This window comes from Chelonia mydas, chromosome 9, assembly GCF_015237465.2.
Source record: "Chelonia mydas isolate rCheMyd1 chromosome 9, rCheMyd1.pri.v2, whole genome shotgun sequence".
NCBI classification, from domain to species: Eukaryota; Metazoa; Chordata; order Testudines; family Cheloniidae; genus Chelonia; species Chelonia mydas.
The window spans coordinates 34970722-34997644 of NC_057855.1; the positions used below are offsets into that span (position 1 = coordinate 34970722).

The window sequence follows — 26923 nt, forward strand, 5'->3', positions numbered from 1 at the left end:
GATAAATATGTTAAACATACTTTATAAATCTTACTCTTTCATACCATATTTTGCCTTAAGCTACATCCTTACAACCCCATAATATTTTATGGGTGCAAATTAGGGTGGAATTTCACTCTATGTCTTTCAAAACAAATAATATATAGTTACACATGCCAGTGAAAATAAGTCAGTTTTACAGTTAAAATTATGAGTCTGCTCTCCCTTACACCAGTTTTAACCGCTATAATCTCATTGACTTCAGTGAAGCTACTTCTGACTTATGCTTGTGGAAAGTCCAAGCAGAATCAAAGCCACAGAATTTGAATGGGAAATAAGAGGGAGAGGCTGTGGGGCACAACCCCACTTCAGCATATTAAACATGGCAGTAGCCCCAAGGAAGTCATTGGCACTACTGGCGTGCTTGATATGACATACTTAAGTACTCTGCTGAATCAGGCTACATGTGGGGTTGGAGGAACAGGATGAGAGATGGGAATGTAGGAGAGAATAGGAAGAAGAAGAGGAGCAGATGAACAGTGAGAAAAGAGTGAGGATGAAAGACAGAAGGAGAGTGAAAGGGCAGAGGGGAAGGGAGGGAAGTCAGAGTAGAAGGAAAGCAGGTGGATTAAGCTGTGCACCTGGTCCATTTATTCTTGAAAGATGGATCAGTGCATCCTGACTAAATACACTGGTGTTTAAATCATGCTGGGAAACAGCTTTGTCTGATGTATCAGGCAGCTTCTGCTTGGTAGATTATGCCAGTCCCTGAAGATCTGCAAGATTCAGTCATGGTTACTTAAAGAAAGATTTGTTGTGGCATTAGCTTTAGCTGATAGACTGGAGTCTATTTCACAAGAAGATCCCTCTCCCTCCATAGTTCCTTCAGGGAATTCTACCAGGGAGGACAGCTTACAATGAAAGCAAACATTCTGCAGAAAGCCTGGGAAAACACAAAAATGCCTTATGAGATCCTAAATGCACTCTGTAGCATGAAACTTCTGAGACTCATCTCCAGTTGCAGTACCAGGAGCTAGGCAGGATGTCTGTCATACTGTGTGCTGTACCTTCATAAATATGTGTGTGTTATAACCTCACCTTGACCTACTGCCATGTGTGTACTCCCTGCTGACACAGTGGATAACTTTTTCTGTAGCAAATAAGACCTCACTGCTTAGTTCCCTTTTCCCTCATCTGAGTAAACACAGATTATCATTCTACTTGACAGAAACAGACACTCCAGAACAATTATGCATGTGGAGGTACAGAGTTGGAAGGAATAATCCAGTACATGGTGCTTTAATGGAATGTCATGAAGCAGTAGCCCTCTTTAGTGAATATTTCTTGAATGATGGAGAGTCATTTTCATCAGTGTTTCTGAGAGTCTTCAGGCAGAGACACAAGTGTTTGGACATTTCTGAGTGCTACAGCGAGAAACATGGGGACGTATTCCTGCAGTTTATTATGAGACGGGCTGTACATGTGCTGGTTTATGTCTTTAACAAGTAGCCAAAAAACTGTATAGCATCTTGGAGGGTCTCTCTCCCCAAAAGAGTATCCAAATCTGCTTGATGCTTTTAACAGCTAATATTTGCTTTTAACTTTAATCTTAATAGAGCTATAAGTGCGTGGACTTTATCTCCTTCAAAAACTGCTCATTATCTCCCTATCTGCAGAGGCTGTTGAACAGAAGTTAATCTATCTGCAGGAACATTTTTGCTAGATGGGGCTCTGATTTTCACAAATATAATGATGATAGAATCTGTGTAACTAGTGTGGTTGGCTCTTTCTCAGCCTGTATGGGTTATTTTTTGGAGACCCACTGGGGCCAATTCAAATATGTTGCCTTTCTTGGGAACATGGAGGTATGTAGACAAGGGTCATTTCTGCATTGCACCCCAGATAACATGACATATCTTCTGCTTATTTCAACACTACCCCTTGAATATCATGAGATTATGTAGCACATAACCCTCTGCCCCTGTGCCCAGGCACCATGGGTAAAATTTTCAAAAGTACATATGAGTTTTAGGATACTAAATACCACTAAAAGTCAATGGGACTTATGGGCTCCTATGTCACTTGGGCCTAGATTCCAATGGGAGTTAGGCACCTAAAATCCTTTGATGATCTGGGACTTAGGCACTTATGAAAATTTTACCCTGTGGCTCTTTCATTTAGCAAAAAAACTTAAATAAAAATAAAAATGAAGCAAATCACAAAACTGAGAATTTCTCCCATTCTGTCTTCTCACCTTAGGAATGGAAAACTTGGAAAGGAAGTACTCACTCTTACTTACTCTGATCTTTTTTTTATATCATGCAAATCCAGTCTTTATGTCATGCTCTTCAGTAAAGGTCCCAAACTATTGTTCAGAAATGGATGAATTCTTGAAGAGCCCTTTGCTCCCTTCATCTGTTTGTTTTAGTCACCTGTTGTCTTATACTTAGATTGCATGCTCTTTGGTGCATCAACCATCTGTTTGCTATGTGTATGTACAATGCCTAGCAACTGATGCTGGGGTTTCTAGAAGCTACAATGATACAAATAACTAATAAAAAGATAGCAGAAATAAAATTTAGCTAATATCAAACTCATCTGTTTTCATTAATATTTTGAAAGAGTGAAGATTTCATCTGGTGTATTTTGTCTTAATTTATGGCAAATAATTAATATCTGAGTGATGGGCTGTTTAACCCACTCCAACTCTGAAAGGGGTAAAGTGGCTCAAAAGGGCCGATTAACCTGATAGGTTGCACCTGGGGGAGATTCAGGCTAGATTGACAAACCCTAGTTGCAGATGAAGCCCAGAAGGGAAGGAGCTGGGAGAGAATTATAAAGAGAAGAAGTTGGTAGGAGAAGGAGGCTGCATGGAGGGAGCCTGTAGTCACTCCTTGGGTACAGATTTGGGTAGGAGGAAACTTAGTGGGGAGCAAAAGGCCTGTGATCTTGTTCCTGATGGAAGAGATTACCCAGAGGAGTTATGGGGAAGAAAGCCTGTGGAAAAGTAGAGGAAGAAGAAGCCCAGGGAAAGAGCAGTGAGGGTTGAGACTGTGTAGACCAGGCGTTCTCAAACTGGGCGTCGGGACCCCTCAAGGGCTCACAAGGCTATTACATGGAGGGTCGTGAGCTGTCAGCCTCCACCCCAAAACCCGCTTTGCCTCCAGCATTTATAATGGGGTTAAATATATAAAAATGTATTTTTAATTTATAAGGGGGGGTCGCACTCAGAGGTTTGCTATATGAAAGGGGTTACCAGTAAAAAAGTTTGAGAATCACTGGTGTAGACCTTGGCTGCTGATTATAGGTCTCTGGGCTGGAACCTAGAGCACTGGGTGGGTGGGCCCGGATTTCCCTACTAGCCATTAGGAAGTGGTGCAGGACTGGTGAGGACTGCATCCAGAGGGTTGGTCTGGTGAGAGAGTGATACTCCAGACGGGGAGGGCTATATAATCTATGCAGTTCTTCATAGACCATATCCTCAGCTGGTGTAAATTGTAATAGTTCTGCTGAAGTTGATGCATTTGAGCCAATGTTTACCAGCTAAGGACCTGTCTCTCTCTGACTTTTGCAAGTACTCTTTTTTTGAAATTTCCCTTTCTAGAAAATAATCTAATCTGAGGCATACAGAACCCTTAAGTAGCCCCCCAATAATAAACCAGTATTCATAAGCAAGTGAGATGGTGAGGAGAGGAGTTGGAATTCTGTCAGGAAACAGATTTCAGTTCACGCTTGCAATGGCTTATAATGCAAATAACTGTGAGGAAAAAATGATTAAAAAAAAAACCCAACCAATTCCGAAACATACCCTGAGAATGTCATTTTTATCTTAACAAAGGCAACAAAGTTGATGTAGCAATTTGCATGTGCTCATCATAACAATGGTGCCAGGAAACGTAGTTTAGTAAAACAGATAAATATGCAAGAATCCTTTTTGTGGCCAAAGCAAAAAAAACAACTGTGCATAAATGACAAATGCTTGAAGATATTTACAGTGAAAGACCTTAAAGCTTTTGCTAAGGTCAAAAATGCCTAAAGAAAGCATTCATGGCCAGATGGCCTAAGGCTGCAACTGTACATGGCAAGCTTAAATTACATACTGTGTAGGGCATAATACATTTAGGACGCAGACTATTAAAGTGAACAGTCCTATACAACCTGATTTCTCTCTGTCTCCTCACTCCTGATATCATTGTGAGTTATGTGTAATTGGCCCATTTGTCATACATTAGCTCCAGGTAAAACTGAAGAAAAGGGTTTTGCATAAGCAATCACAGTGGGTCTTTACAACACATTATTAACATAATTTCAGGATGTGACCGATTATTTCCATCCCACTTAAAATGACTTTCAAAACACCTGCTTGTAACCTTTGCTACCTTTCTCAACTTCTTTAATAGAAAATATCTTTACCCAGGATGGGTGAAGCTCAGCTGTTGTGGTTTGGGCTTATCTAACCACAAAGTACATTGATGCTGGATTTTTTTTTTTCTTGCAGGTTGCATGTTCAGGGTCATCCAGCACTGCGTTTTTCAGGGTGGAAGCACAGTACAATGAATTTTGCCTTGCAGTTTGAAGTCATGACGACATCACGATACCTTATCTGCTGAACTCTCAAAAGTTCAGGTTTGTGGCTAGATTCAAGTGGTCAAAAGCAGGTCTAGATGCCTGCCTGAGTGGGTGAGTTACACAGCTCCAATTTTTACTTCAATTGACATGGAATAGTAGGTAGCTTGAAAAAAAATTTATTTGTAAAGATGGTGCAATATGTAAATATCATAGCTGGTTTATATTCACTATGTTGACCCACTTAAAAAACAATAGCTGGTTTATATTGACTATACATGCAAAACCCACTTTAAAATATTCTGATAATTCCTAGCAAACTTGACAGCCTTCACATTAATTATTATACATTTTTTCTACAAACGAGAAAGCTGATCTGCTACTGATATTCCTGATGATGATGATTTTTTTAATAGATAATCAGACTGTCAAAGTTGTCATGGAAATACCCAGATCTCATGATTCATGTATTTGTCAAAGAAAGATCATCATCATCTTCAGAATATTATTGATATAATGCGTGCTCTCTGCCTCCATAGATGCTTGTCACAAGTCTCATCATGCCAAAGGAATGAAAAAGAAAAATGTTGCTGTAAAATTGTGACAAGAAAAGGAGTACTTGTGGCACGTTAGAGACTAACCAATTTATTTGAGCATAAGCTTTCGTGAGCTACAGCTCACTTCATCGGATGCTTATGCTCAAATAAATTGGTTAGTCTCTAAGGTGCCACAAGTACTCCTTTTCTTTTTGCGAATACAGACTAACACGGCTGTTACTCTGAAATCTGTAAAATTGTGGTTCAGCGTGTCGTTAGTGTCCTGTCTCAGTGTCTAGATGACCAATGATCATTAAGATAAGAAATGGAAGTTTAAAGGGCATGTACTCCCAGCAAAGAAACACACACAATTTTAAATGTTCCTGCATTTAAACAGTGTGATGATTTTGGAGATCTTGGCTGTTAAGAAGTAGTCTCTTGATCGTTTCCAATCTTAGGCTTATTTTAATCATAGACATTTTTATTCACTTTCCTTAGATTTGATTTGGTTTTTTCCTCCCAGTCTATGCATTTTTTATGCACAAACAGTGAAAAATAACAAAGGGTCTAATCCATTGTTACCTATTGGTAAAAGATGTAGTAGCCCTTTACACCTATTGTTACTGTGTAGCAAAGTGATACGGTCTCCTACCTTTTCAGGATCCAGAGGCACATCTACAGCTGTGGAGCCCAAAAGCACTATAGAGCTGCTGAAAGCTCCTCCCTGTGGGCCTGAATTAGGCCATGACTGGGCCTCAAATTTGAAGAAGTTCATATTGACAACCAATTTACTCTCCTCTTTCTTTGTTTTCTGTAAAATGGGATTTAGATACTTTATCATTAGAGCCCTGTGCGGATACAAAAATTTGGATCCACAGCTGATCTGCATCCACAATAATTAACTTGTATCCGACCTGAGACCCTCACTCCACCTTTTATATGTATCTGCATCTGCACCAGCACCCTATCTCGCTGTTAAAGCCCTGTGTGGATACAAGAATTTGGATCCACATTTGATTCACGATCCGCAAAGATGGTAAACAACACAACTGCCTCCGCATCTGCAGATGCAGATATCCACAGCTATAAAGTGGATATTCATGGATGTGCAGGGCTCTACTTATCATCCTTTACAGTTGTTCTGTTTCTCTGATTTGTTTCTGTCAGAGCTCTTCTCTAAATTTGCATGGGACATTTCAACTTCACAAAGTGCAGACACCAAAAGAGCAAATTATTTGAGTACTAGAAGTGATACAGAATATTTGGATAAAGCTGGACCCATTACAAGATGCATCTGAAGTAGCAAATCCTCAAGGGAAAATATTAACAAGATTTGCTCCACAAAAGATTTGCTGCGAAAAGATCCAGGAACAAGATCATTTGCATCCAGATTATCTTTTGGCACTTCTGAAATTGTGGTATGGTGATAGGACAACCCAGAAATATTTGTGGACTCCTCCACCTGGTTTGGTAATGGAGAATTTGAAGCTAAAATTTCAAATATATGTCTGATTTCACAAGACACAATATTGGATTTAATTGCCAATAAATGAATCTCAAGCTTCTGAGTTTCAATTCAGATAAGCCCCCCAAATTCTGGATGTTTATCTAAACTATTCAAACTGCTTAGGGCTGCAGAGATAGACTAGATAGCTGCAAAGATCAATGGGCTGAGATTTTCTAAAGGGAGTAATGAATCTGGGTGCCTCCATTGTTTTCGGTCATCCAACTTGAGAAATCTTTAAGGGGATAGATTTTCACAGGGTAGGTGCTTAGCTTTTTCAGTTAATCAGGCCTGTTTCAGGTGTCTCAAGTTGAGGCACCTCTGTTCATTGGTGACTTTTAAAAATCTTGGCCCAAGCTTTCTTGTTAGCAGTTTGTCCCTCAGGAAGTATCAGAAACTATGGCAACCTATCTTGTGTTATTCAGCCAAGTAATACCGCGGTGGGTTGTTGTTTTTTTTTTGACTGAACTCAGATTGATTTTGGATATTTGGGTTTTGTTGAAATCTGGGCAATTGTTCAAGTTAGTTTTATTTTAGTTAAGCCAGTAGTCCCATACCTAATTCTAATCAAATACCTTTGTGATTGTTACTACATTTCCTTTCAGTTCTGCTCTAGAGAGGATTGCCATGTGAAATACTACTCTGGAGTCCTGGTCTTAATTTTTTACTTCATCATTCATATATTTTTAGTGATCAAGAGCAGATGTATTGAAAGCTCAGCCTACCGTCTTATCTCTGGCTGCTTTTGTTACAGTGCTGAGGTGGGAGGATATAAAATTATTTCTCAACCCAATGAATAATCATAGATCGAGATACTTTTTTTCTGCATCTTTTTCAGTGCAGAGTTTCGCCCCAGATGCTGGTTGTATGAGCTGGTGTGAATACAATATCTTACAATTAAAAGACAAGATCTAATTCCACTGTACAACCTACCTATTTGTTATCACAGTTGTCTCTCCTTAATTAATTGTCATTCAGAGCAGGCACATTATATGCAAACAGATCATGACTTTCTGGAATTAGTTTGTTTTCCACCGTTATTCACTAATTCTTGGTCTGGAGTTGGCCAATGTGTGGTTTGTTGCAGCTATTTGATAATGAAATTTCATTGGTTTTGATTGGATGCACAGGTCACATGGTATGAGCTGTTCCCCTGATTGTATGAGTACGATTCTGAGAATCAGGTTTCTGGTGAGAAAACTTGCAATTACAAATTTGAAATTTCCTTTCCATGAATACTCTGCAGTGCTCACTTTTAGTTTGCCAGTAAGCTTGTTTGCTAAAATATCTGGGGGAAGCAAGCACAACGTTCTTTGACTGGGGAAGCAGGTTTTGCTCCTGTGCAGGAGAAGCGAGGGATTTGAACTCAAATTCTGTGGCATTATCAGTACCAGTTTCAGGGCTCCACCAAAGGAAAAGGACCATCTGTGTGGGCATCTGTGTCTCTGTACCAGCTGTCACATCTGCTCCCATCTCTCCAGTCACAGCTTCTTTGACTTGCTGACCCCGTTCAGCTCCACCGGAGCCACACTGCCAGAGACTCCTCAACCTTTAATATGAATTCCACAGCATGTAGCAGGCTTCACAGGAAAAGTAATAAAAAAGCTTTAACTTTCCCAGATTTCTAGCATTGCTGGGGAGTGTAAGGGAGTTCCTTCCCCTCTGGCCCTGCCTCACAAAGGGTCCTGGATTGCATGGAATCACAGGGAGTTCAGAATGGTTCTCCAGGAGGAAGCTGACCCCAGCTGTCCCTTATGACCTATGGGATGTCCATGTTCAAAGGGTCCCCTCCTTGCTCAGACCAAGGGGAAGCACCATGTGCTTAAATATTAACTCCTCAGTCATAAAGGTCATATACTATCCCACCACTGGAAGCAGTAAAGGGAACCTTGCTGCCGGACGACAGGAAGAAAGTGGGTGAATGATTGATTAGGCCATATGTATAGGATGTATTTGTGGGGGAAAGAAGCAGCTCATGGGGCACTAATTAAATTTTTACTCCTACTGCTTGGAGAAGTACTCAAATTGTGTGGGTGAGACTCACTTCCATGGGTGCTGGAGGATGTAACTTGCACCCCACTATACCTGCAAATAAGTGGGGGGCAATTGACAGTCCAGGCATTATTCCTCAGAAATTCTGCCTGGGGAGGGGCTTCTTCTAAATTTTCACCTTAGTTCTTTAGGAGCCCTTCTGACACTAACTTCTTGGGAAATGAACTAATTCAGTGCACCTTGGTACCCTCAGCTAGCCCAGGTCTCTCTTGCTGGCAGCTGAGCTCTCTCAGCAGAGTGGGGTTGCTGACAGCTTGTGCCATGCTATACAAGACAGGAACTATGCTGGTTTCTCTGGCAGGATCTAGGAGGGGTGTTCCCAACCCTCTGTGTGCAAGCATTCAACTGGAATAAAGCTGCTTCCCTTTTCACTCCTCTGTGTAATTAACACCTGACTTTGCTTGGGGGCTTTCACCTCAGACTTCTGCAGTCTGTTGCCATAGTAATGTTTTGTTGCTGTTTGCCATTCCTAACTAGATAACCTTGGGAGGTTCCCATTACTTCACATTGTTTATGGCTGCCCAGAATTCAGTTAAATTGTTTCCCAAGATTTTCGTATCTGTTTACAGCTTTTGAGCTCTCTTGCAGCCTTGTCGGATGACATTCCATCTCAACTACTCCCTCGAGGTTCTCTAGTTTCCAGGCTACCTATAGTATTTGTTTTTCTTGGTCTCCTTCTTCCTAGCCAGGCAGCACTTTGTATGGAATTGTCTTTATTTTCAGTCTCACAAGAAGATGGGTCCATTGGAACTTTGTTTCTGTTATCTCAGAAGGCTTATTCAGAAAGTGGAGCAAGATTTGTGCTCTAGGGCTCAAATACTTCTTAGTCAAGTGTTTCGCAATCATCTGGCTGCCCCAAAAGTGTCATTCAGTTCATTGTTATCTCCTACGGAAAGCATTTGCTCTTTAGGGTGAAATTTACCCAGCAGGCCCCCAAAACAATGGACCCACTGCAGTTCCACAGTGCAGGGCTAGGGCAGATGTGGAACAAGCAGACTCTGCACTGCTCACACATGGTGAAGCTAAGCTCCATGCTAGCTCTGCCTGGGCCAAAGTGAAGGAGGGCTGTGGTAGGTGTGGTTAAGCTTGAGGGGAGACTACAATTGGCCATGAACCATAGGCACTGACTTCCTCTGTTCCCTCAGGGGTGCTCAACCCCCACTCTGCCCTAGGCCCTGCCCCCACCCTGTCCCACCTCTTGCCCTGCCCCCACTCCACCCCTTTCCCCAATCCCCCACCTTGCCTCACCTCTTTCCTCCCCACCTTTTGCTGCCCCTGCTCCCCCCCCCCCCGCCCGTGCCTCCTGCATGTCTCTGAACAGCTGATCTGCGGCGCGCGGGAAGGGAGGGGGAGGAACTTATCAACAGGGCTATCGGTGGGCAGGAGGCACTGGGGGTAAGGGTGAGGTGCTGATCCATGGCGCTGCTAGTGGGGCTGAGCACCCACTGTTCTTTTTTCTGTGGGTGCTTCAGCTGCAGAGCACCCATGAAGTGGGCACCTATACCATCAACTTGTGCAGTGAGATCATCCATCTCTTGAATCTCAGGGGCTGGAGTAACGACTTTGGAGAGGCATCAGGGCTGCTCCATGCACTGCTCACTGTCCATGGGATGGATTCTTTCCCCTCATTTAGTCAGGCTGGGAAAGGAAAGGGTGAATTTCACCTTTGGTGAGAGATCTCTTACTAATGGTGCTGTTCTTCAGTGCTAATCATGGATGTCTGTTTTCCACCCATGGTTGGATTACTCATGAGTACGCATGCAGCATTTACTTATACATTTTAACGTTTACATTAATTCTTTCCCCTATATTTACATCCTACAGTAATTACTTAAAGTGCCTGCATCTGGTTCTCCTCTTACATAAGTTTTACATTGGTGCAGCATCATTGATTTCAGTGGGGTTAATCTTGATTCTCACCAGTGTGAAAACAGAAACGAACCCTTTGCTTTCAAGTGGTATTCACTTTGCACTGAGTTTATTTTTTTGAAAAGGATATACTGTATCATGGTTATAACAGGTCCCTCTGTTTGTCAGTGACACATCCCCCCACAGGACACATCAGCATTGCTTTTCCAGAAGCATTTTTCAAAGTACTAACAACAGCTTGTCCAGTTATTTCATAAGGTGTCCCTTTAGAATTCCTGTTGTCAATGTAAATTGAATGGTACTCAGGGAGTCTAATTCTTCCACTCTTACTCACATCGTGTAGCACTTCACTGCATGAGTACTCTCACTGAAAGCATAAGTAACAGTGGCAGAATCATGCCCTTGGTGTGTAAAACGTGGCACAATGCCAATTCTTGTTTGGCACTTAGTCATCTTAGTACTCAACAATATGGTGTCATGTCCTGCAAACCTTGCTCATGTGAGTAATCTGTACTCATTAGACTAGTAGCAATGAACTAGCTCTCTGAATACTTTGATGTCAGTAAGTGATGCAGGATTAGGGCCTATGTTTTGCCCTTTTTGTCATATGCCTTTTTCATTTCAAAGAATTACCATGCATTCGTCTTTTCAAATAGTCATACAAAATTAATGGCTTTAATCTAGTACTTAACATTGAAAATACACAGTAACTATTATTGATACAAACTTTAACAATCACATTGTCTAAGTTACATGAAGTTGGCACTTGGAAAACGGACTGGTGACGCACTGAAACTGTACTGGCTTTGTGTAGCATCACTTGGAATCTAGCCAGTAAATAATACACATCTAAAAACTGCTTACGTTTAAGTGATAAACCATAACAACTCTGAAACAGCTGTATGGATTGTCAGCACTCAAACATTTTCATGAGCATATGGGCTCTTCTTGTGCATTTCTTGTAAAAGTAACCATAAAAGAAGGGAGTTAAATGCAAACAGATAAGCTCTAATAATGTTTGTCTGATTTAAATTAACAAAAGCCAGGAAATTCAGAATTATGGCTGGTTCACTGTCATTAACGTGGAGGCTAGCTAATTGAGCATACTGTATGTGGCATCTGAAATCATCCACTTCTGCGATACCTACCGTATGCACAATGGATTGGGTAAGAGACAGAATTTCAGCCTCCAATTTGCATGGTCTGGCTTTCATCATGTTAATCCTTATTCTTGACTTTATGTTAACATAGGCTTTGGTATTTAATTTCCCATTCTGAACTGCATGTGTATGTGGTAACTGTTACACACACACATGTCTTTGCAGATATGTTACACATACCAGCATAATTCATAATTTATAATAAATACAAAAAGTTGTAAGAATGTGTTGAATAGGCTCATTATATATAAAAACATCCTGAACTACCAAGTACCATATAGCTAGGAGTAAAGTTTGTAAAAAAAACTCCAAGTGACTCTGTACCTTCCTATGTGCCTTAGATGCGAGCTCTGAACTGGTGCTCTCCTAACAACTGTGGGTCAAATCCAGCTCCACTTAAGTCAATAGGAGTTTTTCTATTGACTTCAAAGAAGGGTGGATTGGTCCCTAGGTGTAGGAAGCCAAGGCAGTGGGAGAGACATAGCACAAACAGCAAATTCAGTATATCCACTGACTACAAAATTTGCTTTGAGCATTGTAATGGACTGTGTCCACATCTCCGTCCACGCCCTATCCTAGCAACTACACATCGGCTGCACCATACTGTTTATAACTAAGGGTATGTCTACACTGGCAGAGTTACAGTGGCACTCAGAGAACACTGAAGGGAAACCACTGTTGTGTGTTCACACTGTCAGCTGCCCGTGCAATACGTGTTCACACTTGCGGCACTTGCAGCGGAATTCGGAGCGGTGCACTCTGGGCAGCTATCCCACAGAGCACCTCTTCCTCTTCTGCTGCTAAGAGTTGTGGGAAAGTGGAGGGGGTCAAAGAGCATCCTGGGTCCTGTCCCAGTGCCCCGTGATGCATTGCTTCACATGCCAGCAATCCCTGTGCTTCCGTCCACATTTGGCGCCATCTTTCAACGGTTTGTGTACTGCGCACTCTGCTCTGCCTCTTTGGTCTGCAGGAATGGATCATGCACTGTTGGCCAGTAGGCTGTTTGCTCCCACTAACACATCACGAGTGGCAGTGGAGTTATTCCTTAAACTACAAAGGCAAGAGCAGTTCAACATTGATCTCACCACGCATAGTAGCTACGACATGAGATTGCTTGTGGCGTTCACGGAGGTGCTGACCACAGTGGAACGCCGCTTTTGGGCTCGGGAAACAAGCATTGAGTGGTGGGATCAGATCATCATGCATGTCTGGGATGACGAGCAGTGGCTGCAGAACTTTTGGATGAGGAAAGCCACATTCAAGGGACTGTGTGATGAGCTCACCCCAGCCCTGCGGCGCAAGGACAAAAGAATGAGAGCTGCCTTACCATCGGAGAAGCACGTGGCGATTGCACTGTGGAAGCTGGCTACTCTGGACTGCTACAGATCAGTCACTAACCAGTTCAGATTGGGAAAGTCGACCGTTGGACTCATGTTGATGGAAGTGTGCAGGGCAATTAATTGCATCCTGCTCCAAAAGACCATGACTCCGGGCAATGTATGTGACATTCATTGTGGATGGCTTTGCACAAATGGGCTTCCCTAACTGTGGCAGGGGTGATAGATGGCATGCATATTCCAATTCTGGCACCAGACAACCTAGCCACCGAGTACATTAATCGGAAGGGGTATTTCTCAGTGGTTCTCCAGGCGCTTGTGGGTCACCATGGGCATTTCACAGACATTAACACAGGCTGGTCTGGAAAAATTCATGATGCTTTTTTCGGAACGCTGGCCTGTTCAGGAAGCTGCAAGCAGGGACTTCCTTCCCAGACCAGAAGATCACCGTAGGGGAAGTTGAAATGCCTGTTGTGGTTCTGGGAGACCCTGCCTACCCCTTAATGCTGTAGCCATTACACAGGGAACCTTGACAGCAGCAAGGAGAAGTTCAACAGCAGGCTGTGCAAGTGCAGAATGATTGCTGAGTTAGCTTTCGGCCATTTAAAGCCTCGCTGGCACTGCCTATATGGGAAGCTGGACCTGGCTGATGAAAATATTCCTATGCTTACAGCCATGTGCTGTACTCTCCATAACATTTGTGAGGGGAAGAGTGAAAGCTTCACTCAGGGCTGGACCGCTGAGGCTCAGTGCCTGGAGGCGGAATTTGAACAGGCAGAGACTAGGGCTATTAGAGGGGCACAGTGCGGGGCCATAAGGATCAGGGCTGCCTCGAGGCAGCAATTTGAAGCTGAAGGCCGCTAATATTTGTTGCTATGCTTGGGAGTGCAGGGCTTGTAATGCTAGGAGGTGATTGTGATTGGTGCAGACGATGCACTATGAAGGTGTAAGAAAATTGCCTGTTGCTTTGCAGGGCTCTGTTTGCTTTCGGTGAATGGAATAAAGATCGCTTTCCAACCCACACCATTCTTTTATTAAAAAACAACAACCGGAGGAGAGAGACAAATGAAATAACACATCAGCATTGAGGGGAATGGGGGAAAGGAGAGTCCCAGGAGGAGGTGGGGTCCAGGGATGGTTAAAGATTTGGGTATGTCCAGGGATCATATCAAACCTTCTCCTTTGGAGTACAGTGGAGCGGGTGCTGTACTTCAGCAGGGCTAAGCTGCAGAGGGACGGGTGCTGCGTGCAATGGGTACTGGGAGTCCGCAGGGCTGGACTGTGAGGGGGGAGGAGTGGAATGCTGTGGGTACAGACTGGAGCCAGGAGGTGGATAAGAGTGTGTTGGCGGTGTCTGGGGGGCACATGGGAAAGAGTTTTGTGACAATGGCTGCAGGGGAGGGCAGGTGTGGAGCTGCTCGATTTGCAGTGCTAGTAGTGCCTGGAGCGTGTCTGTTTGGTGCTCCATAACATTTAAGAGCTGCTCCATGGCTTCATTCTGGCGCGCCACGTTCTTCTTTCAGTCCCTCTTCTCACTGTCCCACCACTCCTTCAATTCTTGTTTTTCGGCCGCGGAGTGCATAATGACATCACGCAGAAAGTCCTCTTTAGTTCTTTGTGGCCGCTTTCTAATTCTGTGCAGCCATTCAGCCGGCAATAACAAAGAGGGAGGCTGGGTTCCCAAGGTCATCTCTGTGAAGCCAAAATGCAACATTTTACAGAAGCAGTATTGTTTGCAACACAGAGACCACTGATTCAGTGATTTAAAACACATCCACTATTCACATACCTGTCACTAACTGTCTGACCCCAGGCAAGCACACATGAGCCACAACATTCCCAAAATGGCGAGTAACCACAGGGGCAGGGGAAATCAGTGTTCCATTACCGTACTGTACCCTGGGCACGTGGCTCCTGGGGAGGGCCAGAACTGTGGTGGGGGGGCTTATAATCATTCCTGTCCCCACATTTTCCACAGGCTGTGTTCATTATGGAAGATATCTCGCTGCTGAGGGTGAGCAGGGAATCAAGGAAGGGTCTTTTCCAAGACTGCAGCTTCTGCCCTGGCCTTTATGCAGCTTGCCTGTGTACAGCAATGGTCCCTTTCCATGCCCCTCCCCGTGACGGCAGCATGGCATGGGAAAGTTTCTCTTAATGGGGCAAGAAACAAAGAAGTTCTGCCAAATAACCTGTGGCAGCGGGTTGCCCAGTATCTCCATGAGAGTTTCATGGAGATCTCTGAGGCAGATTCCCGTGAAGTGAGGGAGTCAATCAACACCCTGTTCCTCTGCTCAGACTAGGCATGTGGTGGTATGTGCATCATACAGACACAAGCCTGCATTCTGCAACCCTCCTGCACCCAACAACTTGCTTCAGCAATTTCCAAAATCAAAGTCATTTACCAGGGACCTCCTCTCCTGTTTGCACTTCACCAAACTCTGATAGCTGTGACTGGCTAGCCTGCTCCGGGGTAGAAAAGAGGTCCTGACTGCATGCATCTCTGACCGTCGAGATGTCCTCTGCCTCTGGGTCCCCCTCCCCCTCCACATCCTTGTCCAAAATTTCCTCCTCCTGGCTCTGTCCACTCTTGACTGGCACGCAAGCCAATGAAGTATCCACAGGGGACTTTGCAGTGGAGGTGGAGTTGCCACCAAGTACCGTGTCCAGCTCTTTGTAGAACCGGAAGCTCGTGGGCGCAGCACCGGAATGGTGGTTTGCCTCCCGCGCCTTGGGAAGGTGTTCAGCAGCTCCTTCAATTTGACCCTGCACTTCCGTGTGTCCCAGTCATGGCCCCTTTCTGTCATGCATCGTGAAATCTGTCCATAGGTTTCATAATTCCTATGGCTGGAGTGCAGCTGGGACTGGACAGCCTCCTCTCCCCAAATGCTGATGAAGTCCAGCAGCTTGGCATTGCTCCAAGTGGCAGATCGCCTGGTGTATGGAGCAGGCATGGCCACCTGGAAAGATGGGCTGAGACCACTGCACGCATCACTGAGCAAACAGGAAGGGGAGTTTAAAATGCCCAAGGAATTTAAGGGGTGGGGCTCACTGTTTGTCACCTGAAGGCAGGGCAGTAGAGTTCAAACCAATGACCAGAGAGGCAAGAACAGGCATTGTGGGACACCTCCCAGAGGCCAGTCGCAGCACTGTAATTGACAAAGGTGTCCACACTGGCACCACAGCACTATAGCCCTGGCACAGAAAGCTGTATGCCTCTTGTCGCGGTGGGTTTTTTACAGCGCTGCAACTGTGCAGTTTCTGTGCACTAAGTGGCTTGGCAGCGTGTACACCTTGGGAGTTACAACACAGAAAGCTGCTTTACTGCACAGAAACTTGCCAGTATAGACAAGGCGTAAGAGGGATTCTATTGGTCAGACCACATAGCTTGGTTACTTGAGCTTGTGCTCATTACTAAGCTTTAGCTCCTTGTCTGTATCCTTGTTCCTGCCATCATTTGGAATGTCAAGGCCAAAACCAGAATTATTCTGAGGTTTGGATACCTGTAGAAAGTGTTTATTTTTACAGTTCTTGCCAAAAGTTTCTGCCTTACTTATCGTGAATCCAAATACACACATACATGTTTGCTTATACAGTGCAGACTGAAAAAAAGAGTGTTTTTCCCACTGTTGAAAGCACTGTGCTTATGCAGTAGCTTTTCAGAGACTCATGTCTAAAAGATCTTAAAAATTAATGTTAAGTAAGTGTTAATTAATGTTAATGTAAAAGGAAGGTGGCTGTGAATTCTGTGCATAGTTTAATGGAAACTCAAAACAATGTTTTACGCTAAAGTTCAAAGTTGACCTACAAAGGATTTTAATTAAAAAATGAATGTGTGCCCTTTTTTGCTATTTTATGACTTTATAAAGAAGGTCTGAAAGGTGTTTAAATGTATTGTTTTGTTGTTTGTTTTTACCTTAGAAAATAGTCTGGTCTTCCCTGTTTTGCTGGGAGAAAGAGGGCATCTCCTGATATTTATTGAATTTTCCCAACCTAACTGAAGAGGTGGGAGGTTGAATCTTTGAGGCAGTCTCTATGTTCATTACTTACCTAAGCTGTAAACTCTTTGGGACAAGGACTTTTATTCTTCAGTCTGAGAGTGTACAACACCTAGCAAAATGGGACGACTCCAGACCCTGAGTGGGACCTCCACATGCTACCACAATTGAAATATTGATTATATAATAACAACAAAAAGCCTCTTTCCAATAGTACAAAGAGTTGACTTAGTCAACAGGGAAGCTAGGTAGTTCAGAAGCAGCACTGCTAAGATTGCAATTCAGAGTCAGTATAAATATTTCTCCTGTTTGTATTGATACCAATTTAAATACTTTACTGTAAAAATAATTCTCTCTTTAGCTTTTAGGCTTAATCTGAGTAATTTTCCAACTTGCTGTCAATATTAAAACAAGTGGCTCCCATAAATATTTACTTTACTACAGAAGATTTAACAGTTTCCTGACAGGTGGTGAGCTCTATCCACAGCAGAGAAATCATCCCGATCTTCCCTTCGGTGGGTGGAAGAATTTTAACACTGCTCCTGCGAGCCCACTTCATAGGGTTGCCAACCCTCAGGATTGGCCTGGAGTCTCCCGGAATCAGCATCAGTCTCCTGGTGACTACTGAAAGCAATTTAGGAGATTTTAGAAGGATATTTTAAGAAAATGACATTACATCATGTTGCGGGGGGAAAAGAAATCTCCCTGAATAGCTTCAGTTAGAGTTGGCAACCCTACCTCTTCATCATGTCACTAAGCTAGATATGTGGAAGTGTTAGAGAGCTCAGATGCAGAATGTAGCATCCTAGAGGCAAAGTTTGCGAGATGCAATAGTTGCTTCGAGTTTTATTTGAGGCTTTCTTGTTCAAATGGCCTTTTCTGGCCCATACTTTTAAATATCTATTTTCAGCAAAGTGGCTTTTTTTAAGCTTAAAAGTTGGACTTGTTCATGGTATTTTAAAATATCTTTGGATGTGGCCGCTATGCAGTTAAATTACCACTGTCACAGCAGCTCTTTGGTTCTGCAAAAAGGTGTTATATGTAAATATATTATACCATGACTTCTAACAGAAAGGCTATCCTGAATTTTTGAGAAGGGTAATGAGTATCCATAATTATGCTCATTCTGCTAGTGTTATCTCAGAGTTCAAGCATTCATTATACATGCTGAATATCCACAGTTAGTGGTGGGCGAAATACAAGCCAGAATAAAACAGAGAGGATTCAGTTTCAAATATCTGCAGGGGAAAATCCCATGGATCCCAAGCCATCGACCAATTTGTATACCACAAGGAAATTATATTCTTGCACAAAGTCAGAGTTGAGGTTACAATTAGGAGTTTCTATCCACACTGCTCTATCATTTCCCCAAAAAACTCCATTTCTGTTCTATTTTTAAATATTGCTATCCAAGATAAAGTATCCCACACCAATCCAGTGCCAAATGACATGCAGGAATGATGTATTTTTGAAAGGCTGTTATTGTGTCAAATTTCATTTCTCTATAATGTACCTATATATTTTAATGTCACTTTGGATGCTTTCCTAATTTGAGTCAAACCTTTCAAGCTTTAATAAACTAATAAATATCAAGGAATGCTAGAAGTGTGCAGTTACCCAGCACAGCAGCACTGCCTCCTCTTTGGCAGTAGTTTTTGGTATCAAAAAGGGATTATTTTGAGTGGTACGTCATCACTTGTTCAGCCTGATAGGTCAATTCATTCTGGGCCATTTGCCATTGAATTCAGTTAGAATACGATTGGGGCCTACATGCTTTGAGGAAAAAACTACAGTTAACATTTTCAAATGTGGGTGTCTAAATCTAGGTGTAAGCTCCTAAATAAATGGTTGGATTTTCAGAGGTCGTGAGCATGCTTGGCTCACGGTGAATGTGATGGGCGTTGTGGGTACCTAAGTCCTTTACTTATATGCTTAAATGTGGATTTGTGCTTAACTTTAAAGACACACAGATTTGAAAATGTTGACCTGTAGCCTATGTTACAGTGGCAGCATGCACTGAATCTCACTGACATTAAATCCCCTACATTTTCCTTTATCAAAGATCCATTGTGATTATAATGTTCAATGAGTGGTGATTCATGAAAATGGTGTGCACTTACAGATGGGAACTTGAATGTAAAGTGCATGGGCTTGCTTAATAAGGTAATTATTACGTCTGTAATGCAAATCTTACAACTCAATGTGGTTCACTATGGTCAAATTGTAGGATAATGTTTTTCATGAACAGTCATCTGTACTCTCAAAAAGACAGAATTTGTGGCTGTAAAACTGAGGATACAAGTTTATAAACTAGGTTGAGGCTTCTTCGAATCCTTGGCTCTGAGATTGTAATTGGTGACCCAACTTTCTGACACATCATTTAAACATCATTTATTCACCTTGTATAAGCTACTACTGATCTGTAGCCATAGCCCAGTGGGCACTCATTTAAATACATGCACAAGTGTAAAACCTAGCCTAAAAAGATGCTCTGAATACATCAAGTGTCAGCCTTTCATAGGAATTCTGGCATTAATCTTGCTATAGGAACTTAGTGCCCTGGCTAAGGATGGGCTTTTCAGCCTACATCAAAGAAGTTGGCATCTGGCAAAGAAGAGGCTGATGTGATGAACAGTTGCATCTCTGAGCCAGTTTTATGAGGCAGGTTTTATATTGAACAAGCCAGAATCACATTCAGAGTGAGTTTGTTTGGAACCAAGTACTCTTCTAGCAGCTCTGGTCTTCTCATGTGTCCCCAATACCATTCAGGCAGAATGGTCCCCATGAGATCTAGGAAATCCATAAACAAAAGTTGTTGATATGCTATTATATCTCTTTAAACAAACTTAATTAGTTGAGGTTGTCTGAAGTGCATATATCAAAAGAAGCAGAAATATATACCAGGCGTAGGATTCTGAGTCTGTTGTTGGAAGCATGGCTGCAATACAGCTATTAGGAAATGGCCATGTGATCCTACTCCATTGTTACCAGGCCTGGTGTGGATCACAGCTGAGAGAGCCAATTTCATGTCAGACTTACAAAAACTGGGCAGACACTTCCACGCTGGTGGTTTATTCTATAATCCGATTTAACCAAACCAGTAACAAATGTGTGCTCCTGGATTGCTATACTAGGTTAATATGGAGCCACAGGCAGTCTCCTTACACCCTCTAGCCCAGGGATCAGCAATGTTTGGCAGAACCTAATGTGTAGTGATTTTTGGTTTTAACAACCTTTCATCACAGCAGTCCAGTTTGTCTGGGTGGTAATATGGGCTAGAGCAGGGATCGGCAATGTTTGGCACGTGGCCCACCAGGGTAAACCCCCTGGCAGGCGGGGCCGGTTTGTTTACCAGCTGCGTCTGCAGGTTCGCCCGATCGCGGCTTCAGCTGGCCGTGGTTCACCGCTCCAGGCCAGTGGGGGCTTCAGAAAGGGTGTCCAGCACATCTCTCAGCTCGAGCTGCTTCCCACAGCCCCCATTGGCCTGGAGCGCCGAACCGCGGCCAGTGGGAGCCGCGATCGGCCGAACCGGCGGACACGGCAGGTAAACAAACTGGCCTGGCCCACCAGAGGACTTACCCTGGTGGCCACGTGCCAAACGTTGCCGATCCCTGCTCTAGCCCATATTACCACCCAGACAAACTGGACTGCTGTGATGAAAAGTTATTAAAACAAAAAATCACTACACATTAGGTTCTCCAGCCCCAGGGGGCCGGTGACTTACCCAGGCCAATGGATGCTCAGGACTTACACCAAAAACAATGTTGTAACCAATCCTTAGTAAACTATCTAAAGAGTTCTTAACTAAGAAGAGAAGTGTGCCTTATTAAACCTTATTAAGAGGTTAAGGCAGATAAAACACATTAAAGTTGGATCTGAGTATGTAGTAGGGATGTTAAATCTGCTAGTTTTCTATAAGTCTTTCTGGGTTGCCCAAGTAGTTTGGGGACCTCAGTCCTTTTTGTTCAAAACTTCCCTGTCAGAATTCACAGTCCAGAGATGGGGTAGGAAAGAGGTGGCCAGGGACCTTTGTTCTCCATTTTTATACCTTGACCCGTTTTGATGGAAAAATCCTGGCTGTGTTATAGGTCGGGCGGTTCCATGGTGTACGTGCTCTGTCATCCACCCTTCATCTGAATTGCAGATTCTAGCTTTCACCTTTGCCTACCTGCTGTCTGAGGTGTCTTTGGGGATGATGTGCAGATGCCCTTGTTTACAACTCCTTTGTTATTTCTAAAGAACTAACCTATGGGTGTTTCTCAGACCCATAATATGTTTGAGTTACAAACATATAGCAACATTTCATGTTTTCCACACACGTTGATATACACATTGTAACAAGCAGATTACAGTTTTTTTCAGTGATACCTCACAAGGCATACTTTGCAAGATAAATCACAATTTTGTACAAGTGGTGAGCATATTAGTGTCGATGGTCACCTTCCCCTTTAGACTGCATCACACCCACGATCCAAATTACTTCAGATTTTTCAAGCTTGTTTAGAGTCAGAATTATTAGCACAGGGCCTAGTTCTGCCACCATTACTCACAATGAGTAGTTCTTTACTCCATGAATGAGGCCCATTTGAATCACGATGTCTACGGCTGAGGACAAGTAACACCTCTTCGCCCCAGACTGAACTTTCTTGTATGCACTCATAGAATCCCTGTACCAAAAAGATACAATTTTCAAACTCTAGGAGAGGTCTCAGGCATCTCCTCTCCACTCTGTACCCTACTTACTCCATCCCCTGGAGAACACTAAAACCACTATGGCCACTACACATTAGGTTCTGCCAAATGTTGCTAATCCCTGGGCTAGAGGGTGTAAGGGGACTGCCTGTGCCTCCATATTAACCTAGTATAGCAATCCAGGAGCACACATTTGTTACTGGTTTGGTTAAATCGGATTATAGAATCAACCACCAGCATGGAAGTGTCTGCCCAGTTTTTGTCAGTCTGACATGAAGAAACAACAAGGGGACAAAGAGGGTCTAAGTAGAAAGTAGCCCTCCTGGAATAGCTGATAATAGCTGTCAGTGACTGATCAACTCCCTGGCTGGAAAGGGAAATTAGCTATGCCTCAACCAGAAAGGGCACTATAAAAATCCCTAGGAATTGTCTAGAAATAAAGTAGCTCTGGCATTGATAGCAGGCATTAAATTAGAGATGATGCGTGGGTCAAAAGGAATGACTCAAATTGTGGCAGTTTCCATCCAGATCCAGTGATAAGGTTGAGCCTATGGCCAGCACTAAGGGAGCTTCTATTGATACTGTGGGCAAAACCCAGAGACTGTTACTTGCAGGAAAACAGGTGCCAGCCATCCAATATGACATCTGTCCATTGGCTGAAGTCCTCCAATATAAGAGCTCCAACGAGAGCTCAAAGAATTCAAGTGCAAAATCCCCAGTCTAACCGAGGCACTACAACACGAGAAACAAATAGTTGGAACTGCAGCAGGCTCATTTGCAATAGCTACTATCGAGAAAGACATCTCCATAGTTAACCATACTGTGCATTGCAAGTTAAATGAAAATATTGCTGCTTCTCCTCCACCTCTTCATTCTGCTTGAAGCTGATGGATCCCTAAGTACCCAGAAGATAGCAGCTGTGCCAAACAGGCTGACGGGATCATGCAGTTGGGTCTCAGTGATACATCTCAGATCTGTTTGGCTCTCCCACTGATGAAACTGTCAAATGCATCAGCCTTATTTAAAACAGATCTAGCATTTCCCATCCAAAACCTCATTCAGAAGAAATCTGAATTACCTGTTCCCCCTAAGCTGTGAGACTATTTCCCAACCGGAGTCAAAGAAGCCTAAGATGAAGTAACTTGTGTCATTCCTAGCATTCCCTATGTGCACTCAGCCAACCAAGTATCTTCAAACTCACTAGCTCGGCTCCTTGTTTGGTTTCATCTGTCCCATAAACTCCCCTTATGTAGCCAGTTCCCAGTTCATACAAACAAAAGACCACACATAACAAAAAAAGGCAGACACAGAAATGTTTTATATTTCACTATGCATTTAAAATGAATTGTAGCGCATACAAACTCCTGTTTAGTAGATGGATTTCTTATTGTGAGAAGTTTCTCAAGTTACACAGGGGAGTACTACGTGTGTAAACTTATTGATTAGACTACCAGAAGCAGTGTCTGAAAAGACCTGAATGGTAGTTTTCTTAATTTTCTTTTGTACAGTTTAAAGCAAATCTGCAGCACATAAAAACTCCAGAACACATAGATATAGATGTACTGTCAAGTATGACTGTGTATTCTTGGTCTAAGTAAAGTTATAAGAATCCTGTGTTAACAGCTCACTTTTTCTATAAGATTTTGATCACACTTAGTGCACATGTCACTCCAAACTGAAGTGACACAGAATATAAAATAAGTCTAGCATGACTTATAGGAGATGTACCAGTTTTAGTCAGCACTTGTAACTCAAGTTCTGGGGGTCACAACCTGTTCTCAACTGACTTATTTACTTCCTGTTTACTGATGGAGGAGGTCAGATTTCAAAACTACTGAACAGAGCAGTATCCATTTAATAGGGTAGACCTTCAATAATGGGGAGAAAAAAAAATCACTCTGTGAATAATGTGTAAACTGATTAATAAGATTCTTCTCATAGGAAAATCAGAAATCTGCAAATGCCTTTTCTACTTCATGTTCCTTTCCTATTACAAAGTGAATTTATTTTCGGACAATGCACATTAAAAGCTAGGAAGACTATTCTTCAAAGTCTTTACCACTGCACTCTCCCCCTCCCCTTTTTATTCAAGTATGTTGCCTTCAGTGAGAAGGCAGACACAGTATTCCCAGGGAAGATGACAGCCCTGGTTATCTGTGGATTGATTTGCAGGGCACAATAAAAAAATTACTTGCACAGTATGTTAGGTTCCTAGTCAACAAAAACTAGTTTTGTCTCCTGCTGCACAGAGGCAATGAGAAATCATCCTGATCAGTAAGCCACACACGATTTTTGATGAATCAAGCTGTAAGTGATGTGCTTGATCTCTGTTGGCCAAAGATTAGAACCTTAATGTTCTCCCACATTCAACATGCTACGGTGATAATTGAATGCCCCGAGCCTTTGGTTCATTGGGGACATTTTTTGCTGCTCCCTCAGTGCAAACAAGCCCTAAAACTGGTGGATCTGGCCACAAAAGGATTCCTCGTGCACAGGGAAATCTTTGGTGATAGAGAGCTGTCATGGTACCTCCTATGATACACCAGTGCTGGGAGTTAGCAGGGTTCTTCAATGCCCTGGTGATCCCTGCCTGACAGAATGCTCCCTGGTGGGCCTTTGGCAGCTGGCACTTTAGCTTTTACCTTTAAATTCACCCACTCCTCCTCCCTCTCTCATGCATCTTGAATCATGTGATCCAGTCAGTTCTTACAGATTTACTTTTGTTTTGGAATTTCAGTTGCAAAAATGTGTCAATTGTATGTGGCATATGAGGACACAGTACTGTTATAATAATGAATTTGCTTGAATGGCTCCGTCTGTTACAATTTCTATCCCTGAGCCGTTGCTTAATAATTTAACATAAATGTTAGCTGCTTCTGGTTTCAGAGTACCTTTTTTTCATTTGCTTTTTCTTTTGCTGCAATAATATCAGACAACCTTTTTGGCTTATAAATATATTACATTACATGACAGCAACAATTTTATAGTGTATAGTCAATGCAGGTCTTTTAATATGCTGCTGGGGTCCTATAACCAACTACAAACAGAAAAAGCTTCAAAAACAGACTCCAACGAGAAACTGCTGAGCTTGAATTAATATGCAAACTAGATACCATTAACTTGGGTTTGAATAGAGACTGGGAGTGGCTGGGTCATTACACATATTGAATCTATTTCCCTATGTTAAGTATCCTCACACCTTCTCGTCAACTGTCTAAATGGGCCATCTTGATTTTCACTACAAAAGTTTTTTTCTCCTGTTGATAATAGCTCATCTTAATTAATTAGCCTCTTACAGTTTGTATGGCAGCTTCCACCTTCTCTGTATATCTATCTATCTATCTATCTATCTCTTCTTACTATATGTTCCATTCTATGCATACAGTGAAGTGCGCTGTAGCCCACGAAAGCTTATGCACTAATAAATTTGTTAGTCTCTAAGGTGCCACAAGTACTCCTGTTCTTTTTACACGCACTATGTTCGTGATCTACCAGATCTCTTCAGCTATCTGTCTGATGAATAAAGCTCATAAGAGTGGGAATCCGGTACTTGCTTCTACCTTTAACTTGTTTAAGTTCAGCTCTAGACACATTTAGGCCCTGATCCTGTGATCTGATCTGCATGAAGACTCTTATGCCTGTGCTCTGCATGGATACAGGGATTGGCCCATTCAGAATGGGTTGCAGGATATGTGTCTTAGATTTCATCATTAGCTGTATTTTGTTCAAACTTTTCACTAACTATGGACTCCAGAATCCCTGCCACTGAGCCTGCTAGCTAGGATTTTCTTCACCTTCTGTCCTTTAAAGGTATGGTGTTGCAAGAGACAGGGTCAGGTCCTTTGATACCATAGTCATCAGTGTGATATTGATAGAAAATAATAGATTTGTTGTTTCCTCTGTGATAATATTGATGGGGTCCAATCTGAACCATGAAAAGCACAGTGATCGTCACCCTACTTATAAATGCTTCTATAATCATAAATTATTAGGAATAAAATATGTTTAATGATATGTCTTGGGGGAATGTGGGAAAACTGATGGCAGAGTGGGATGTTTGACAGGGTTTGGCTCCCGTGTATAAACTCCTTGCTCAAACTGCTACACAGGGGCAGATTTTCCTCTGTATTATTCACTCAAGTATTGTATCTACCCTGCTGTACTCTGAAACAAATCTGACAAGAGTGTATCAACTGCAGTACATAGAGACTAAATTACACTGTCAATCCTAAAAGCAACTACTTCGAGGTGAGACTTCATAGATAGGGCAGTGTGCACAAGAGACTTTTTCAAAAGATTTCATTGCCCTGGCATAGAAAAGTGCAGCTTATCAGTGCTCCTATGTGTGTGTAACTAGTCCTTTGGAAAATCTGTCCCATAGTCTCCTTTCTTTGTATTAAACATGAGTGAAGAAAAGTGGGTTATATTCTTTTTTTGATAAAAGCCCATAGAATATTGAGCTTTTTAGAAAGATCCTTTCATTGTTAGTAATGCTGGCTATAGTCATAAAGATATGCACAGAGGAAGCACTTGCTCCAGCCAAAACCAGTACAGAATGGCAAAGTTTGCTAAAATTGTCCACTTTAGGCCTATCCACTCCCCCCTCAATAACAAAAGTGCACAATCTTTTCTGTAGTTTGAAGTTTGCCATCATCAAAGAGCCCTCACAGCATCATAGGCAGAAGCTGATCTCTGTTGGCAAGTTTATCACTTTCTTTAATATTTCATAGATCTTATAGTTTTGCAGTGTTTTGAGGGCAGTGTTAGCCTACTTGACAGATTTCAAGAACCAGCAAGATTATGTCTCTAATCTATTTTGTAGGTTGTTGTTTCTCAGACTTCCACAGGGAAGGAGATATGAGTTTAAAGGATGTCCTTGGGACAACCATTTTAAAATCTTAAGGGCATATCTTCACCTGATCTAAATTGTCATAGCTGCATTGAAGTCAATGAAGCTATGAAATGAGGATCTGTCTCTTGGAAACTTTCAAGAGAAAGCCACTCTATAGAAACATTGCCACTGTGAATAAGAGATATTTTAGTCTCCCTTATTCATACAAGCCTTTCTCTCTCTCTCTCTCTCCCCTTTGATTTCCACCAAAGGTGCCAGTTAACTTATAAGTAGAGGACATTGGACATTTTTATTCCCCAAAATAAAATTTCTACAAATACAAATAAAAGTGTCCTCCTAACATTTGAAGCTAGTTGTTGGCTAATGGCCTGAATCATCTCT

General features: G+C 42.5%; 1 long non-coding RNA gene across 2 annotated transcripts in view; it reads left to right on the forward strand.

The window, feature by feature from the left end:
- LOC122461773 overlaps positions 1–26923 on the forward strand; it is a 150410-nt gene that overhangs the window by 21267 nt on the left and 102220 nt on the right. The window contains exon 4 of one of the 2 annotated variants that reach the window (XR_006283941.1): positions 4478–4605. This is a non-coding gene — a long non-coding RNA (uncharacterized LOC122461773). Of the gene's footprint in view, positions 1–4477; positions 4706–26923 lie in introns of those variants that run through there. The other variant, XR_006283940.1, reaches the window with a different exon arrangement.